At 43.8% G+C, this 6,090-nt stretch overlaps 1 non-coding gene across 1 annotated transcript; it reads left to right on the top strand.

Moving 5' to 3' along the window:
• The first annotated feature begins 4,863 nt into the window (after positions 1 to 4,863).
• Positions 4,864 to 4,992, top strand: LOC129691471 (small nucleolar RNA SNORA17). The gene has a single exon (XR_008722468.1). It is a non-coding gene; the product is annotated as a small nucleolar RNA SNORA17 (small nucleolar RNA).
• The last annotated feature ends 1,098 nt before the right edge of the window (positions 4,993 to 6,090 follow it).

The following is a 6,090-nucleotide window of genomic DNA, read 5'->3' as shown; positions in this document are numbered from 1 at the left end:
CTCAGAAGGGGAGAAAGAATACACAGAGGTAATGGTTGAAGAGAAGGAACAAATTGTGGGATCTAGAAAAGATCATCCTGGTTGAGGTATCCCAGGAGCAGAAAGACACACACGGTACATAGTCACTTATAAGTGGGTAATAGACCTAAAAGACAGGATAAACATATTAAAATCTGTACACCTAAAGAAGATAAACAAGAAAGAGGAGCCGGGGTAAGATGATCAGTCCCCACTTGGAGAGACAAATGGGATGGACATTGGAAGTAGGAGAAAACAAGTAACAGGACAGAAGCCTCTGTCTGAGGCCCACAGAGGCCCACAGAGGGCCTCTGAAAGACTCTACTTAGCAGTGTATCAAAGCAGATGCTGAGACTCATAACCAAAACTTTGGCAGTGGAATCACATGAAAGAAGGGGGAGTTAGTATGACCTGGAGAGGACAGGAGCTCCACAAGGACAAAATATATCAGGGCACAGGGGTCTTTTATGAGACTGTTTCTCCAACCAAGGACCATGTATGGATATAACCTAGAACCCCTGCTCGGATGTAGCCCATGGTAGCTCAGTATCCAAGTGGGTACCCTAGTAAGGGGAACAGGAACTATTTCTGACACGGACTCAATGGCTGGCTCTTTGACCTTCCCCCCCTCCCAAGGGAGGAGCAGCCTTGCTAGGCCACAGAGGAGGACATTGCATCCAGTCCTGAAGATACCTGATAAGCTAGGGTCAGATGGAAGGGGAGGAAAACCTCCCCTAGCAGTGGACTTGGAAAGGGGCAGGGCAGAGATGAGGGAGGGAGGGTGGGATTGGGAGGGAATGAGAGAGAAGGCTACGACTGGGATACAAAGAAAATAACCTGTAATTAATATAAAAAAATTAAAATTATTTAAAAAAAAGAATAAATAAATAAATAAATAAATAAATAAATAAATAAACAAACAACCAAAACTCTCAAACTTTTTTGTAACCATTCATTGCATCCCCCCAAAAAAGAAGTACTAAAGAAAATCCAGAAAGCTGGGGCTTTTAGTTCTGTGCACAGTACTCCCCTCAGATGCAGGAGCCCTGGGTTTAATCCTCTCCACTTCAGGAGGAAGAGGAAGAAACACCAGATACACAAAGAAGGAGGAAAACAACTCACAACATGCAGAAAGGCCAATCAAAGTTGATCAAGAATTGAAAAAGAACTTGTAATCGTGGTCACTACTAAAGTTATTATAAATCCATTAACTGTGTTCATACAGTTAAATAGAGTTGTGAAGAATTTTAAAGTGTCCAAATAAAACTTTAACAGATGAAAATTTAAACTGTTGAAGAAAAGCAAAGTACATGTGCTTGCTGGTAGCAAATTTGAAGGCTGAACTATAGAAACTATCCCAAATAAAGTGGAAGAAATGGGAAGAAAAATAAACACAGCCTTGAGCCTGATACAAATGCAGTCCATGATGGAGATTTAGCAAATAAACCCTCCCCAATTGGAAGAAGAATGGCATACTTTTTTTTTCCAAATTTAACAGCAGTTTTAAACCCAGACACCTAAGAAGTACAATCTAACAACATAAAGAAAAATGAAGAGCAGCCATGACACAACAAGTAAGTTACTCACAGCCAGTCATAGAGAAAAAAAAAACAAAACAATAGGACACTTAAATATAATCATTTAATAAATATGCATTACACTTAGTGTATGTACACACATACATACGCTATATGACTATACATGTAGACACGCACATGAACAAACCTAACTTCTAATAAAATACTATGCAAATGAGAAAAGAGTGGAGTAGCATTTTTAAAAGGTTATTAGAAAATCTATATCAAACAAATATTTTACAAGAAGGAGAAAATAAAGATGTTTCCAGATATACAAATCCTGAAACTCTTCATTACCAGCAGATCTGTACATGTTTAAAAAGAAGACTTTGAGGCATAGCAAGGTGACAGGTTGAGGGAGGCAAGATGCACTGCAAATGCCGAGTTTGGGTTTGGTTTTTGGAGACAGGGTTTCCCTGTGTGGCCTTGGTTGTCCTGGACTCACTTTGTAGACCCGGCTGGCCTTGAACTCACAGAGATCTGCTTGCCTCTGCCTCCCTGAGTGCCGGAATCACAGGCATGTGCCACCACGCCTATGTGTGCAATCCTTTTTACTGGTAGAAGATATTTTTACCATGGGGATGACTTTAAAATAGCATTTACTCTTTAAAATAAGAAGGTGTATTTGAAAATATTTACAACTGAAACAATAGGAAGCAGAATAAATTGTGTGTATGTCTGGGGTGCATGTGTGCACATGTATATACATGCCCGTAGAGGTCAGAGGTTGGCACTGGGTTTCTTTCTTGATGGCTCTTCACCGGAGAATGAGCAAGTCTCTCGTTTGAACCCAGGGCTCAGCTATTTGGTTGGTCTAGCTAAGCTGCCTCGCCAGTGCTGAGCTCACGGGCGCTACCACGTCTGCAAGGCATTTACATGGTGTCAGGGATCTGCCCTGGGCTCCTCATCCTTGTGGAACAAGTGTTTCACCCGCTGAGGCCATCTCCCTGGCTCCTAGTTATAGAGCAAGCTCTCCTGTCTTCCAATTACTACTTCAAAATCACAAATTCATGTCAGAGTAGTTCAGATCTACCAACCTCTGAAAATTAAGACTCTTGCCATTATTCCAAAATGCCATCATGGTTGACATTATTCTTTTGAGAATATAACAGAAGCCGGTTTATTACATTTGTTTCCATGGACAAAAGTAGTAACTTCAAAGGACTATTATTGTTAGCAAGCAAGTCAGGACAGAATTTCAGGATGTGGCTTTTGCTGAACTTTGTAAATAGCAAACACTACTGTTCTGTATAATACTAAGCTCAAATATTTATATTCATGTGGGTAAATGTTAAAAAATTAGGTCAGACAGGTAGATAAAAGATCTTAAAGTATATTTATAGCAAACTTCTCGTTTCCCAACCACTGCAAATAAGCATGGGACCAAATCCACAACATCATGACTTTCTAAGGGAATTGCTTATGGGGGGGGGGGGGGGTACGGGAAAGGTAACAAAGAACGACTAGATTTTCCATCTTCAAGGCTGGTGAAGGCAACAATCTTGTCAAAACCTGACTGTGGATACAGAAGTCTAAAATTCTATAGGTTGCTACTGAGGTTTTCTCTGGTCAAGTGAAATCTATTCCAGAGCACATCTGCAAGTTCTCTCGGGAAGTAGTGCTGCTGAAATGAAAAAGGAAATAGAGTGGGATTGCATCTTTTGGGGAAAGGTGGCTTTCAAGATGAAAGCCCAGTACACACAAAACTGACTCGGGAGAGGGGGTGACTCATCCAGGAAGCACAGCGTAGAGCCTTTGTGCACATCATCATGAACAGAAATGCTAAGGCTCTCTAAGACTGGAGGGTGACAAAGCTGGGCTGAACAAAAGATAAGCCTCTGTGCTGAAATCTGTACACTCGAATTTTCCCATGTGTTAAAATGCCAACAGGAAATAAAAAATAATAGAAAGTTCTAATATGTTGCTATATGTCAGCAGAGTTGGCTTCAATTAATTTGCATAGTTAGCCTCTGTAATTGATTCAGTGTGTGGGGCGGGGGAAATTAGACTAAATATCTGCATTTTCAACACCAAGGCCAACACCTGTATGAAGGATGGTAATCTAAGTCTTGCTCTCACAGACCCAAAAGTTGTATGAAAGACTCTGGTCATTTAAAAGAGGAAACCTCTGCCCTTCTCAACAAGCCATCCTATGGCATTGATTCCATGCATTTGGGGAACATCTGTGAAGCTTATGATGGTGGTATTATTTACGTAGCAACTGAATTCAGATATGTATAAATTCAGTTAATGCTCCTTATTTCCCCCTGTAACAGAGAAAGGTCAAAAAGCAAGAAGGACAAAGAAATCGATAGTGGAGGAGAACTATCCAAAGATGGCCTTTTTAAATAACCAATTTTAAATGTGTTCAGAATACCAGCAAACACAGTTCATAATCTCAGATATGGACTAGAACAGCATAAACAAAGACTTTTGAGGTGAAAATGATGGAGGTGGTGGTATTAATGAAAGTCATGTAGATATTCCGAGTTTAAGTGGCTTATTAGGAAAGGAGATTAAAATACACAGACTAGTAAATGCAAGGGAACTCAGCTCACAGAAACAGGGAGTCACAGAGAGAGGGGAGAGGAGAAAGAGAGGAAGAGGAGGAGGGGGAGAGCTAGAGGGAAAAGGAGAAAGAGAAGGAGATGGAGAGACAGAGAGAGAGACGTAAAACCTATTTTTGGTGAAATGGTGAGTAAGGCCAGGCCTCCAGATTAAGGACACGATGAAAAACCAAATCTGACAAGGGACTGATTGAAGAGGTGACACACGACATTGCTGGCCACTTGGGAAAAGAATGAGAGCAACGTGCTGACATATGCTGCAGTTTTTGGAGTAGCATAACTCACTTCATCTGTCCAATGATGACAAAATCAAATAACGACAGCCCACCACTGCCAGAAACAAGTCATAGGATTGAATAAATTAACAAATGATTCTGAGGCAAAGCATTATCATTGGGCAGGCACTGTCCACCAGCCACATGAGACTAATAATACAAATTAAACAAGGTGCACTCAAATCTTGGCCCCCGTGGCTGCACTGCTGCTTCTCAGACAATTGTGGCCACACTAGCTATGGTACTGGGAAACATGCATGTAGATCTTCATAGGTAGAAAGTCCGACAGGAGAGCACTGGTGCCTCTTATGAGAATCAGTGCAGGAGTGAAGAGATCTAAATAGCACGCCCAAAGCCAGTGAGAACATTTACTAAGCACTTCTCACCTCTGAGTCAGTGTATTAACCACTAATATTATTCTGGGCCCCTCCCTAGACATGCTGTAGGTGTCGCTGCTGTGTCACGTGTGTGTCAGTAGATGGCAGAGAGGAAAGAGGCTGTGTCCACACTAGTATTCTGACCTATGAACGTCTGAGCCATTGGTAGCCTAATAGTCCCTGAAAACAGTTGGCCTGAGATGACCACCAGTCCAGAACCAGACAGGCGCCCAGGAAAGGGAGCAAACTGAAGGCTAGAGGAGCCCCACATGGGATCAAAGGACCCAGCAGGAGTGAGCATGAGACAGATGACCCTCACATGGGGCCATATGGGCTGGGCAAGGAGCAAACCCAAGACAGTCACCAGACCAGTGCCATGGGGCTCAGACAAGGAGCTAGCCTGAGATAGCCACCAGTCTGGCAATAAACAGGCCTGGGAGGCAGACCATGTCTGAGACAAGCTCTGCCTAGTGCCATGATGCACACGCATGACATACTGCTCCTGAGACCATGCCTGAAACTACACCAGACACTCAGAGACCCCAAGTGCCACTAAGAAATGCAAGCAAGTGGTGGAGATATGGAAGAGAAAGAGAAACAGAAGGATGTGGGCACAATGAAGAGAGGCAGAACTGGAGACTTCAGGGTAGTGAGGAACAGCATGATGTGAGTAGTCGGTGATGCCACCTGAGACTATGGCAGGGTCCTAGTCTGTTCTGCCACCAGGTGCCATCTGGGTCCGTGGTCCTGAAGCAACAGGAGGTCTGTTGCCACCAAATGCTAGGTGGAACCCCCTGGTCTGGGCTGCCTTCTGGGGACATGTTGATATCTTGAGGGCTGTGCAGAATTAGCCCCATCAAAGGATAGGAGTGTAGAAGAACTGGCTCTACTACTCATCTCCTGAGCCATGGCATGGAAGAGGGAGGAATACCCCTCTTCTACCTCCTTCTCCTCCTCCTCTTCTTCCTCCTCTTCTTCCTCCTCTTCTTCCCTCATTACTCACCCCCTGTAGCAAGTGAGAGACCTGGCCCTGGGGTTACGAGAGCAGAAGAGCTGGCCCTGCCCCTCACTAGCTGCAGCACTCAGAACAGGCCCTGCACCTTGCCTGGGTGAGCCCGCCTGAAGGCTTGAGCACAAGAGGGACAGACCTGCCTCTTGTCTGCTACGCAGTGGCAAGGAATAGGAAGAGAAAGACGCCCTCTTCCCCTTTGTCATCCTTCACCATCTATGGCAGGTGAGAGAGCTGGCCCAGGCCCCCAAAGGCTGCAACACTAAG

The sequence above is a fragment of the Psammomys obesus genome, unplaced genomic scaffold (assembly GCF_907164565.1).
Source record: "Psammomys obesus unplaced genomic scaffold, mPsaObe1.curated_primary_1811, whole genome shotgun sequence".
NCBI lineage: Eukaryota > Metazoa > Chordata > Mammalia > Rodentia > Muridae > Psammomys > Psammomys obesus.
Note: the sequence above shows the minus strand (reverse complement) of the source record. Positions and strands in the feature narration are given on the sequence as shown.